The sequence below is a fragment of the Vulpes lagopus genome, chromosome 20, assembly GCF_018345385.1.
Source record: "Vulpes lagopus strain Blue_001 chromosome 20, ASM1834538v1, whole genome shotgun sequence".
NCBI classification, from domain to species: Eukaryota; Metazoa; Chordata; class Mammalia; order Carnivora; family Canidae; genus Vulpes; species Vulpes lagopus.
This window is the reverse complement of record NC_054843.1, coordinates 23,198,269-23,212,835: the sequence shown is the minus strand read 5'-3', so window position 1 is coordinate 23,212,835 and position 14,567 is coordinate 23,198,269.

The window sequence follows — 14,567 nt, the reverse complement described above, 5'->3', positions numbered from 1 at the left end:
ACTAAAAATAATTAATGCAAATATAAGGGTTTAGTGACCCCTCCTTAATTGAACAACAGTTTTTGAATGTTAATAATTTATGTAGGTCTGTCTTTATTTAAGTATAATCATATGATCAAATAAACAGATATATTGGTTTTTTAAATATAAAAACTAGATTGTTTACACACGTTAGGAGAATTTTAAGATTTTATTTATTCATGAGAGACACACAGAGAGAGGCAGAGACATAGGCAGAGGAAGAAACAGGTGCCCTCCGGGGAGCCTGATACAGGACTCCATCCCAGAACCCTAGGATCATGACCCTGAGCTGAAGGTCAGGTGGCTCAACCACTGAGCCACCCAGACACCCCACCTTAGGAGAAATTGATATAGGATTTTCTACTGTTGTAACTAGAAACTATATTAATAACAAAAATCAAAATTAATTTAGTAACTAAATACATAAATAATATATTGCAATTCAATGTATGCATTTCATATATTCAACAGAACACTAATCCAACCTTTTGAGGTAGAAGGGTACAAGACATTGGTAATTATAATAGTTTGGCATATCTGTAAATATTCAGTTTCTCTTTATTTAGCTAGTAAATATAACCCTGGTTTGGGTCCTGTAGTCTCCTTCTAGGCCTCACCTGGACCTGGTGACTCTGATCCTCATCTGGGCCTCATCTGTTCCTGGTGACTCTGGTCCCCTCTTGTGCCTCAGCTGGACCTGTTGACTCTGGTCCTCAGTTTTGCCTCACCTGGACCTGGAGACTATGTCCCCACCTGGGCCTCATCCAGACCTTGTGACTTTGGTCCCCACCTGGGCCTTACCTGGAGTTCGTGAATCTTGTCCCCACCTGAGATTCACCTGGACCTGGTGAATCTGGTTGCCACCTGGGCCTCACCTGGACCTGGTGCCTCTGGGCTCCACCTGGGCCTCAACCTGGACCTGGTCTTTTTGGTCCCCACCTGAGCCTCATCTGGTCCAGATGGCTCTGGGTCCCACATGGGGCTCACCTGTACCTGCTGACTGTGGTCCTGATAGATAGAGGTAAAATAAAGAGAAATAAAATCTAGATAAAACACTATTCTGATTTTTTCTATCAATGAGTGGAAATGTTACTATTTCTCTTAAAATAATTTAGAAATAACTCATAACGTTTTTGTAATATACCTTCATTTTCTCACATATTTTGGGGATCTGTTCCTTTAATCATGTTAGAAACAAATTGCAGTAAAAAAGAGAATGGATTTAATTATTATTAGGAGGAATGGATTTCTTATAGAAAAAATTATGTGACCTTAAGACCATTTTATAGTTAATATCATATAACATTAGGGCAAAATATTCAGGCTTAGAGTAAGATAAATCTTTAAAATTACAAAAAAGTCATCTACAAGAGAAATAAGGTCTCAGTACATCTAAGTCAATTAGAGTAATATCAATAACAACTAAATTTAATGTAAATTGACAGAATATTATGTGCTGACTTTTCCATTACTTAGAATAGACTTTAAATTGACATATACTTTAGTTGATATAAAATGCAAAGTTGAAGGGAAAACACGATACCCAACACATACACAGGATAAAAGAGAAACAGTTCTAAGGTTGTAGAAATTAAAATTGATTCTGATGTCCAATTAACCCACAACTTGATGAATTCACAACTTGAGGAAATATTCAGCATATTAATTTGTTCTCCTTTCCTTTTATTAATGAAACAGTTTCCAGCTATAAAATGAATCTCTGGAACTGATTAAAGTACTGATTAAAAAAAGGACATGCTCTGGTTTTATTTGTTGTAGGTTTCAAATGGAGAGCAATGAACGAAATTGTGAGTTCAAGTCACCTCCTGATTTATTTTAGTATTCAACTGGGACAGAATAGTGTCTACTTTAAGTCATTATTTTAATTTGATCAAATTTAATTTTGCATAAGAAGATAATAGTTAAATTCATTGATTGGAAATTACTTAAATTAGAAAACACTTAGGGATGACTGGGTGGCTCAGTGTTTGAGTATCTGCCTTTGGCTCAGGTCATAATCCCTAGGTCCTGCTATGGAGTCCCACATCAGGCACCCCACAGGGGGCCTGCTTCTCTCTCTGCCTATGTTTCTGCCTCTCTCTCTGTGTGTCTCTCATGAATAAATAATATAAAATATTAAGAAAATATTTTATATTTATAAACAAAATATATTTATAAAAATATTTATATTTCCTTAAATATCAGGAAATATAAAAGAAAACAAACTGTTTTTTTAAATATGTTAATAACTAGGGGCACCTGGGTGGCTCAGTCAGTTGAGCATCTGACTCTTGATTTCAGCTCAGGTCATGATCTCCATGTCAGGAGATTGAGCCCCATTTTGGGCACTGTGCTGAGCTTGGAGCCTGCTTGCAATTCTCTTTCTTCCTCTCCCTCAGTCCCTTCTGCCACTCAAGTGCATGCTCTCTCTCTCAAAAAAAGAAAAAGTCAGTAACTAAATCAAATAAATTCCACAACGTATTTTTGATATATTAATTTTAACATTCAAAATTCAAAGAGGAAATGTATCTTGCAGGTAGGAACCTTAGAATTACTTATGCAGCACACAAGAATATGTTGTTATATATAATATATGATAAATACTTTGAGAAAAAATTCCCACTCAAAATATTTTAGATTCTTTAATATTGTAAATTTTTCTAGTCAGAGTGGAATTTTCAAGAAAATGAACATCAAAAAATAAAAACCTACTAATTCGTATTTATGTTTTGTAGTCAAAGACAGATTTAGGAGAATAATTAATATATTAAATATTGGTACTCCAAACCTGGTTTATGACTCCTTACAAACTATTTTTCTTTTTGTGAGTTTTCTATATCATATTTGTTTCTAAATGTTATTTAATTTCTATACTTACAGATTAGCAGAAATTCTATTCCTTTTAACTCCATAAAATAAATGGTTTCTAAGAAATAATTATGAATATATAATTTACTAAAATGTCTATTCCTATTAATTATATTTCATAGAGTTACTGGGAAACATCCCCTCTTTCCAAATCTTTGGAATAGATATAATAGAGAATAAACAGTCTTACTGGGATAATAATAGTTTATTTAATATTACAGCTTTTTAAAAATTTTATTTATTTATTTATTTATTTATTTATTTATTCAAGAGAGACGCACAGAGAGAGAGGCAGAGAGATAGGCAGAGGGAGAAGTAGGCTCCCTGCGAGTAGCCTGATATGAGACTCGATCCCAGGGCTCCGAGGATCACACCCTGAGCTGAAGGCAGATGCTCAACCACTGAGCCACCTACGCGTCCCTAATATTGCAATTCTTTTTTGCTACAATATTGGTCTCAAATTTCTTCTAAATTTCTCTTTTTCTCAGTCTAGTTAAATTCTTGTTGCATTCTCCTGTTATCTTTCAAATCATGTTACAGAGTTGTGGTTTTCTTGTATTTTGGAGTTTACAGAGCAGTTGTTTTCTAAAAGTATCCTGTGAAGTCTATAAGAAATAAATCATACTCGGAAATGTATTCCCTCCAGTGATTCAAGTTCTTGCTGATACTGCTATATTTTGCATATTTTCATAGGTATTCTGCTGTTTGTTTTCTTTCCTAGTTATTCTTTTTCTGAATGGGTAACCATCTCCCCAATGCAGGTATTAACCCAAAAAATTAATGGCCCCAGAATCATTACAAAACAGTTGAAAGTTGGCTGAGGTTTAAGTTCTCTTTCCTAAAACATTAACTTGCAGTAACTTCAGAAAAAAGGTTTCTTCTGTTTTCACTGACTGTGACTCTGATTATTTTTCAAGAATCAGATTTACTGTGTGACTCTTTGCCAAAATATTATCTACTTTAAGTCAAGGCTTGCTTTGGCATTATGTATGGAATCCAAAGCTTTGGGACTGGTCATTTCCTAAGTGTCATTACACTTGTAAATACAACTAGAATCCACTCACTCTAAAATGATTCTTGAGATTTTTATTAACAATGCATTATGTCCCAGACCTAAGCCAGTGTTCTTTGGTATCACAAGCCCAACATTTTTGTATAATTCCTTTGTTTTGCTGTAGTATTTTTTACTGTCTCAACATCCCAAACTATTTTATAATGATTTTTGAAATTGCCTCCTCATAACCAATGAAATTCCCCATCCTCAATCTCTCAGAATGCTGTTTTCCTGATACATATCATAAATAACATGGTCTTAACCCAAGGGCACCAGTTATAAGTAGTGACTATCCCCTTTATCACAGTCCTTGTTAATTAAAAAAAAAAAAAAAATCTATGTGTACCCATATAGAAATTGACACAGAGATATACAGATTATATAGAAATAGATATGTATTTATTATAGTATCTCATACCAATTTGTCACTGAAAAATATAGGAAATTGTTTTTTTAAAAAAAGATTTATGTATTGATTGATTGGTTGATTGATTTATATTTATTTATTCATTTTTATTTGTTCACAAGAGACACAGAGAGAGAGAGAGAGAGGCAGAGACACAGGCAGAGGGAGAAGCAGGCCCCATGCAGGAAGCCCGAAGCTGGACTCGATCTGGGCACTCTGGGATCATGCCCTGAGTCAAAGGCAGACACTCAACTGCTGAGCCACCCAGGCATCCCTAGGAAACTGTTTCTTGATAATCTTTCTTCTTTAAAGACAAAAGTTGTCCTTGCTAATGTGTATCGCTGTATTCCATTTCTATGTATCTTGAATGCATTCAGTATCTCTCTTGAAACTTTATCTTCTCACTTATTTTTAAAGATAAATACAATATCTTTCTTCTTAATTTCCACATTTATTAATTTTTTTATTTAACTACCATCTTCTTTCTACACTCTCTACCCCCTCCTGTATCACTCCTCTGGAACTACTGTAATTTTATGGAGATTTGTTTAGCTTCCATGTCACTTCTTTTTTTTTTTCTCCCCTCCCTTCAGCTTCCATGTTACTTCTCAACAGACTTTGTACTTGTTAAATACCCTGTCCTTTTGGTAATATTCTATTTCTTAGTATCCATGCTGGTTTTCTCTCATTTTTCCTTTTCTGACTCTGCTGGCTGTGTTATACTATATGGATTGGACATTAAATTTTGGAAATATCAGATGCCTGGGTGGCTCAGCATTTGAGCCTCTGCCTTCAGCTCAGGGAGTGATCCTCGAGTACCAGGATTGAGTACCACATTGGGCTCCCTGCAAAAACCCTGCTTCTCCCTCTGCCTATGTCTCTGCCTCTCTCTGTGTGTCTCTCATGAATAAATAAATAAAATCTTGTGAAAAAATTCCTTTTAAATATCTATTGAAATGAACATAATCCTTGTGTTATTTATTCAGCACATAGTGCATCTAGAGGTATTATGTTTTTCTTGCTCCTCTAGGCTCTGGACAAAGATTGAATATAAAGAAATCACCATTAATTTCATGGAGGTACATTCATGGAGGAAGAAAACTGACAAGTAAGTGAAATGATGAAAAGTGCTATTAAAAAACAGTAAAGCATTCATCAGTATAAGAATAAAGAGTCATTGGTAAGGATGTGATCTAAAAGATGATTCAGAGTGTGTTTTCTAATAAGACACTGGAGCACTCAGAGCCTTCAATGAAGGGATGGAATAAACCCCAGAAGGGTTCCTAGAGAAAACTGGTGATAGAAGTACAGTAGGTCTGGGGTAAAGGGAACTGTAGAGTAAATGGTAACAGGGTCAGAGCAGTAGCCAACACAAGATTATTTAGGCAGCCCTGGTGGCTCAGCGGTTTAGCACCACCTTTGGCCTAGGGGTGGATCCTGGAGATGGGGGATCAAGTCCCACATTGGGCTCCCTGCATGGAGTTTGCTTTTCCCTATGCCTGTGTGTCTCTGCCTCTCTCTCTCCCTCTGTGTGTGTGTCTCTCATGAAAAATAAATAAAATCTTAAAAAAAAGATTATTTATAAATATGTAAACCATGAGAGGAATTTTCCATTTTCTTCTGAGTAAAATGGAAAGACATTGGAGAATTTTTAAAATAGATATATATGATTTGTATTTTAAAAGAATATTTTGACTCTTGCATGGAATGAACATTAGGGTTTAAGTAGAGAATAGGGAAAATCAGTTTGAGAATTATAATAAGATGAAAAGAGAGCTATTGGCTTAGAATAGAATGTCACTTTTGAGTTAATGATGAGGGGTTGAATACAGGGTATACTTTGAGGGTAGAGCCAACAGGATTTATTTATGCACTGGATTATGGGTGTGAAAAAAGAATATAAAAACAACTTCACAATTAAAATGTATATATGCTTTTATATTTTTCTTCCTATAATATTTTTCTTATTTCACAACAGTTGGAATTTTTTCTTCAAATGATCAAACACTGCATTTATTAATTTAATCACATTCAGTTTTCTAATTATTGTCTTTAACTCATTATTTTTGTCTTTTTCTCAATACATCACTTTGATTCTGATACTATTTTATCCTTTTTCCAATTTCTGGTTATGTTAAATATAATATTTTATCTGTCTTGACTAACCATATGCCACATCATTAATAATGAGTAGAATAACTCAGCTCAGCTTGCATACGGCATCATTAAGTATAATCTGTAATCAAAGATATTTATTGGCTAGTTTTACCATTTCAAATAGCAGACAATTCTGAATATTACCTACTTGCCATTATAGCTATCTATAAAGTAGTAACTTCTCCAAACTGGAAGCCAGGCTTCTGGAAATGATTGGGCAGTTAGAGATGAGTGAACATATAATTCCTTGATTTACCATTTTTGAGACTAATTAAATCCCCCTTTTGAACCAGTCTTTCCAGGATGATACTGCTTGCATTTCAGTACACACATTTCTTCTGTTGCCTCAGTGGAAAAATCCTTCTGTGGGTTTCTAATGTACTCCTACAATGGAGAAGTGCTAAGTTGTGATAGCATTTGCTGAAAATAAAGTATAATTCCAGTTCTGACACAGAATATATCATGTAGCAAAGTCATGAGAAATATATTACTGAAAACTTGAACCAAAACACATTAAATATGGTCATAAAAAAGATAGTCAATTATGGCTTTGCAAAAGCCATCATAAAGCTGAAAAGATTGTTGGTATAAAAAGCTAATCTGTTTCTATTACTGACTAAGGTGTATGATAATTATATTTATGTTATCAAGGGTGAGCGGGCTATGGATATAAAACAGATAAGAACAGATGAACCAATCTCAGTGTTATCTAATACATATCTGCCTTCCACAGAAAGGCATTAAGAGAAAGAGCAATGTTGTTATTCTACTGTGAAAAGGAAATTATGAAATTTTAAAGTCGTGCCAATAGACGCCCAGAGAAGTGGAGAGATGGGTGAAATTGATCACTCTAAGCAGCTGCTTTCGGTAATTCAGTCTGCTCAAAATAAATGTTGATGATAGGAAATCAGCACATGCAAGGTGCTAATTTATGAATGTGGGAACAAACCCTCCTCCAAAAGTCTTCATCAGTATATATGTTTTTGAGCTGGAATCCTATGGAAAATATGCCTATAGTTTCTAGATGAATGATTAGTAACAACAGGTTGGATGTAGAATTAACAACAGGTTAATTCTGTTTTTCTGACATTGATATTCTCATTAAGCTTGTGTAATCATGAAATATATAGAGAGTAAGGTAGTTAATATAAAACCATGTATTATGAGAAAGCACAATTTAAGAATGATAAATAACAGGTTAGAAATAAAAAAAACTAATTTGTTACATTTTACATTTACATTTATAAAAAGTTGCAACTTAAAGGTATCTTTTGATAACCACTGGTTTATTTTTGAAATGTCCTATAAAATCATATTTGAATTCCCATCTGTTTTCACTGCTAAAGAAAAAAGCACGATGACTGACTATAATAACAAGAATGGTGGAGAAATCAATACCTCTTCCTATAAATGCAACATAACAGGGCTTTGTAGTTTAAGATGATAAATTTACTGCTTCAAAGAAATTTTTAAATGCTAACAGCATGGTGCGTTGTGAAGATATAATATCATAGTATCAAAATATGTTAGTCTTGGGCATCATCAACACCATCTAAACCATTTTTTAAATTTAACTAACACGCTATGCAATTAAAATGCAGTTCTAGAAGTATTGTGTCTGATATGGTAGCGAGTGGTAGTAGTACAGGCTTGTACTGGCTACCGTATCACACAGCAGAGAGTAAGTCTCCATTGTCACAAAGTCCTCCTAGAGAGGACAGTGCTATTTTAAGAAATGTATATATCTAAAAACCACTTTATTTCTTACCCATATTTTTTTATTCTATTTGTTCTTTATTAAACATGTGAGCCACTGTAGAAGTTTAAAATTAGCTCATAATATGCTTAAAACATAAAATCCAGAGCTATTTTGAATGCAAAGTCTCACAGCAATGACATTTCTTTTCCTTCAGCTGTTTTTCTAAGTCATTTGAGGAAAAAAAAAAGAAATTAAAATTAAATCACTATTGATTAAACATCTCCTAGCAATGAGACTGTCATTCTGCCTTGTCTCTCAACTACATTAAAACTCAGACCAACTAAAACCCTTCTTCAGTGACAGACTATAATGTAAAGCTAAGAGAGTAGAGGACTTGAACATCTCTGGATGTAATTTTTACTTATTGATGTAGGAAAATATATACCTGTAAAAGTTTTGTAGAACTCTGAAATAACTATACGAGGCAATGTTTTCTGAAACAAAGAGCTTCTAAAGTTCTATGAATATGTGCACATACACTATTTTCAAGTTAATAATTCTAATGTCAAATGATTTCAATTATATAATATGCAAAATTCTTGTAAGATTTAAATTTTTCATGATTATGTATTTCTTATGCTGTGGATTGTCAAAACCTAAATTCTTCCACATTTCTCTAACCCCACATGGCAACCACTTTTTCAAAATAGTGGCAAAATATCTGGTCATTTGATCCGGAGTCTAATATTTTATCAATGCCAATTACAAAATGCTACCTATATATCTGTTCCAAAATTAGTACTACGAAAAAACAATTGGTCGATTCATAGGAATTTATCTATCTATTTATAGGGAATTAAAATACTTTCTTATGATGTATAATTGATATGTAACATTATATTAGTTTCAGGTATACAGCATAATGGTTGGATGTATGTGTATATTGCAAACTGATCACAGTAAGTCTAGTGAACATCCATCACTATATATAGTTACAATATTTTTTTCTTGTGATGAGAACTTTTAAGGTCTACTCTCAGCAACTCTCTAATATACAAAGCAGTATTACTAACTATAATCACCATTATTTACATTGTATCCCTGTGACTTATTTATTTTATAACTGGAAATGTATATCTTTTGACCTCTTGCACCTATTTCACCCACCAATCTCTACTCTGTCTCTATGAGCTTTATTTTAATTTTTTTAGACTACGTATAAGAGTAAAATCATATATTATTTGTCTTTCTCTGTCTGACTTATTTCCCTTATCATAATGCCCTCAAGGTCCAAGATGGATAGATCCATCTATGGTATCACAAATGACACAATTTCATTAGTTTTTATGGCTGAATGATATTCCATTGCATGTGTACACCACATTTTCCTTATCATTTATCTGTCTATGAATGCTTAGGTTGTTTCTGTGTTTTCGCTGTTATACATAAAGCTGCAATGGACATAGAAGTGCTGATATCTCTTTGACATAGTGACTTCATTTTCTTTAGATATATATCTAGAAGTGGAATTGCTGGATCCTATGGTAGTTCTACTTGTGATATTTTGAGGACCACCCCCCCGCAATACTGTTTTCTATAGTGGTCACACCAATTTACATTCTTACTAACAGTGCACAAATGTTTCCCTTCTCCACATCCTTACCAACAGCTGTTATTTCTTGTCTTTTTAATAATATACAGGACTTTATTGATTGACTCATTGAATGAGTTATTCATTCAATAGTATAGGAAATTGGAAATTTTGACTCTGAAATAATGAGTATGTCAGCTAACATCGAAGGCATAAAATTTTCTAGTAATAATGATTTTGAATTACAACAGAAATTCAAAAAACGTTACAGCTTTTTCAGTACTAAAATTAGTCTTTGGTAGTCTCAATAAACTGAATAATTCAGCAAAAACTTCAATAGTTGCTACTGGTCTGAAGTAGTTAAGGCAACTTAGGAAGCGTTGATGAAGGATCAGGCCAATCATTTTCATTGGTAACGTGGGTAGTAACAGAAGTTGCAATTTATCTTATAAATGTTGAATTTAAAGGGAATTTGATTAATTTTCCCAAATTTGATCTAATAGGCAAGAGCCAAATTTTGAAATCCACTGCTCTAATTATATTCAATCACTGAAATGGTATTTTGTCAGTTTTCCTCCAGGACACGAATTGATGCATTTATCCTCCCTGAAAGTCAGTATGATCACTCTGCAAGGATTATACCTTATTTTATATAAATAGACTATGATATTAATATTGGATCTCTTGGAAATTATTTAAAACTTGTCATGTTTTCTGTCCTATTGAGTGATGATTGATGAAGCAATATTTGCAATGTGTAATAAGTTTTATGAGAGAGTGCTGCTGAATAAGTAATAGAGTACAAGCTATTCTTATTAAATAATAATTAATTTGAGATTTCCCCATTTTCTCTCCTTCCTTAGAAACTTGGAAAGTCAAGTAATAAAACGTTTGTGACATATAAGAAACCAAATTAAAAATTTTTTCTTTGTTTCCTCACAGCACATTTGATAGCTCTTGGCTTCTGGGTTGGTATATTTCTCCCCAGGCAGGTATCATAACAATGATAGCAAAAGCAGGAGCAGAAGCAACAAAACAATCAAAGACAAATTAATTTAAATGGTGAAAATAGTCTTATTTTTTATTGCCTCTTCCTTAAAAAATAGTTATTGTTAGTTATATTGTTTTACATACCCTTACCACATTGCTCCTATTTCTCATGGTTCTGTACAATCTTTTTTCTAGTGGAATGTACAGAATGAAAGATGATTTTTATTTAATATTAACTATACTTTAAATGCAGTAAGTTTTACTTATATAAGCCCAGATTGTGCGGGTTCAGCAAAACAATTTTTGTACAAATAAAGATAAATGTTATGAATGCTCCGATTTTTTAAAAGATTTTATTTATTTATTCACAAGAATACAGACTTTTTTTTTAAGATTTTATTTATTCATTCATGAGAGACACACAGAGAGAGAGAGAGAGAGAGAGAGAGAAGCAGAGACACAGGCAGAGGGAGAAGCAGGCTCCATGCAGGGAGCCCCACGTGGGACGTGATCCCAGGTCTCCAGGATCATGCCCCAGGCCCTAGGTGGTGCTAAACCGCTGAGCCACCGGGGCTGCCCGAATGCTGTGATTTTTGACCAAGACCATCAAACTATATTAATTTATTCACAGAGGAAATTTAAGAATGGATTTTAAAAATTAATTAAATAGAAATATTGGGCAAGATTAATTAAAATAAATACCATATATGGCATAAAATACAAGTACGCTTTTATTTCTTTTTATAAGCAATATCAAATTATATTCAGTATTCTGTTGTATTTACTATAAAGTAGAACTATTTTACATTATTATATATGAATTATTAAAAATTTTTAATGTATTTTCAAAAATTCACTGTCATGCTACATCAAATTTTTATTAAATACATTTCATTCAGTGCATGTGGCCATCATTTTGAAATTAAAGACAACTCTCCAATTAATTTAATTTTTGAATAATATGTAAAACTAAAACTCACTATAATTGTGATTAGAATTAATTTGCAGAATATTTAGTAACTCAAAATCAGTTCAAAAAAATCCAAAACCAAAATAATTCAGATGACCTCCATGCACATATTTTACATTTAGTCAACTTAGAAGGTTATCAGTGGACACCTGGGTTGCTCAGTGGTTGGGCCTCTGCCTATCTCTCTGCCTCTCTCTGTGTCTCTCATGAATAAATAAATAAAATATTTTTTAAAAAATTAAAAAATAAAAGGTTATCAGTGTAAATATTTGCTTATCTAATCATTTTTAACTTTGAAGGTAGTTGCTTATCTAATAATTGTTCACAAGACAAGTAAGTATTTTTATACTTAAACAAATTTTAGAAGTTTTTTTTAGATCAGAATTTACACATAGGTATGTATTACCTCTATGAGAGGATTTGTCATACTCTAGAGATAGATAAATTGGAAGAAATGCTAATACAGTTCTAAACCTACAAATAAGATGAACTTTTTATTTTGTTTTTCTAAGAAGATTTTATTTATTCAAGAGAGACACACAGAGAGAGGCAGAAACATAGGCAGAGGGAGAAGCAGGCTTCCCATGGGGAGCCTGATGCAGAATTTGATCCCAGGACCCTGGGATCACCACCTGAGCCAAAGGCAGACACTCAACCACTGAGCCACTCTGGTGTCCCTGCAATGAACTTTTTAGCAGCTTAGAAACTGTTCCAGACAATGTGGCAAAACTGTTCATTTAAAAGTTATTATATAAACTCTAGGGACCCCTGATGGCTCAGTGGTTGAGCGTCTGCCTTTGGCTCAGGGCGTGATCCCGGAGTTCCCAGATGGAGTCCCACATCGGGCTCCCTACAAGGAGCCTGCTTCTCCCTCTACCTATGTCTCTGCCTTCTCTATGTGTCTCTCACGAATAAATAATAAACTCTTTAAAAAAATAAACTCTATTCATTCTAAGATCATTGGTTAAAATTAATAAATTTATATGCTGATATAATAATAGATAAAATGATTTCCAACACTCACAACCTGTAATCAGTTTTTTTGTTTTTGTTTTGTTTTTACTTAAAATAGTTAAGGTACATAGCAGTAATTTTCTAGGCTAAACATTTCCCATAGAATATTTTTACCTCCTGGCAGCAATGGAATACAATGATGTTCTCTAATACTTAATATTCGTGGTGGTGTAGTTATTCTTACAAATAACTAATTTTCGAATATAAGAAACCAAGAAGAGGATTATAGGGGAAGGCAGGGAAAACTGAATGGGCAGTCATCAGAGAGGGAGAACAACCATGAGAGACTCTTAACTTCAGGAAACTGAGTGTTGCTGGATGGGAGTCAGGCAGGGGTATGGGGTAATTGAGTGATGGGCATTTAGGAGGGCACGTGATGCGATGAGCACTGGATGTTATATGCAACTGATAAATCATTGAACGCTACATCTGAAACTAATGATGTACTATATGCTGGCTAATTGAATTTAAATTTTTAAAAAAAGTAACTTAAAAATCTCTTCTGAAATAAATCCTGTGTTTCTCTCTGCAGTTTGTATTTGGAAGCTATTTTCTTGCTATTTTTTTTCCTTGTGTAAGAATATCCAGTTAAAACTAACTTGCAAAAAGAGGGTATATAGTTTCTCCAACCCTAATCAAGCTGTGGACATTTAATCTATTGAAAAACTGAAGAGAAGTATTCTGGACTCTACACCAGCCCCTCTGAGAATCAGCTTACCTCATAGAGGGGAGTTGCACTGATAGCAAAATTCTAACCTCCTCTACGACACAGATTTCTCAGATTCATGCTACCCAGGCTACATCATTAGGCAATGCTTTGAGAGAATCTATCCTGGGAAATACAACTTATTAAAGAAAAGAGACTAAAAATACAAATGGCTGTGGCTTATGCTGCACATTTTTTTTTTAATTAAGCACTTAGCATTCTTTTTCAGCCCTGGCTCTACCTCTCTCTATGTATTTGAGTCAGACGTTACTTAGCTACAGTTCCAAGCCTTGATTTATGTAGTCAGCATGCCTTCACTCAAGATTTGGAATGGGGCGGTGGGGCAGATGTCATTTTCTTCTTCCTTCAGCAGTGTTCTATAATTGTCTTTACCATTGTTTGTTGAAATTTTTAGGTATTTGTATCAAAGCAACATTAGTTACATAAAGTGTCCATCTTTATTACGCTCCTTACTCGCTTAAATAATAAAACATCTGTTCAGTATGGTAATCTGGAGATTTTTAGGAGTGCATTTTATTCATAATTTTCTGTCCTTTCAGCGGTAGTTAATTTTTTCTGGGCATTTCTTCTTGAGATAGTATCCACAATACGATGATGACAACAATAATACAATAATTTCTCAAAATGTTTCATTTGCTTGATAATTAGGTTTATATTAATATACTTAGGTTTCACTGGCTTAAATATTAATTTACTGAACAAGATTTTTGAAAAGATTTTTAGTGAATTCTTTATTTTCTCTATAATGTTCCTAATTTCAAATGCTCTACATTTGAAGTCACTTTACAGTCTCATTATTTTATCTGTTTGCTGTTATCTTTTGCCTTATAATTTTCTCCTTTTATCCCAATGTGTGAAGATCAGAACACATAGATTTCAGTTTATTTGAATGAGTCCAGTTATATATTTTTTAGTCTTTTTATTTTTGAGAGAGAGAGAGAAGAAAGAGTGCAATGGGGTGGGGGGGTGTCAGAGGGAAAGGGAGACAGAGAGTTGACCTGGGGCTCAATCTTAGGACTGTGAGATCATGACCTGAGCCAAAATCAAGAGCCAGACCCTTAGCTGACTGA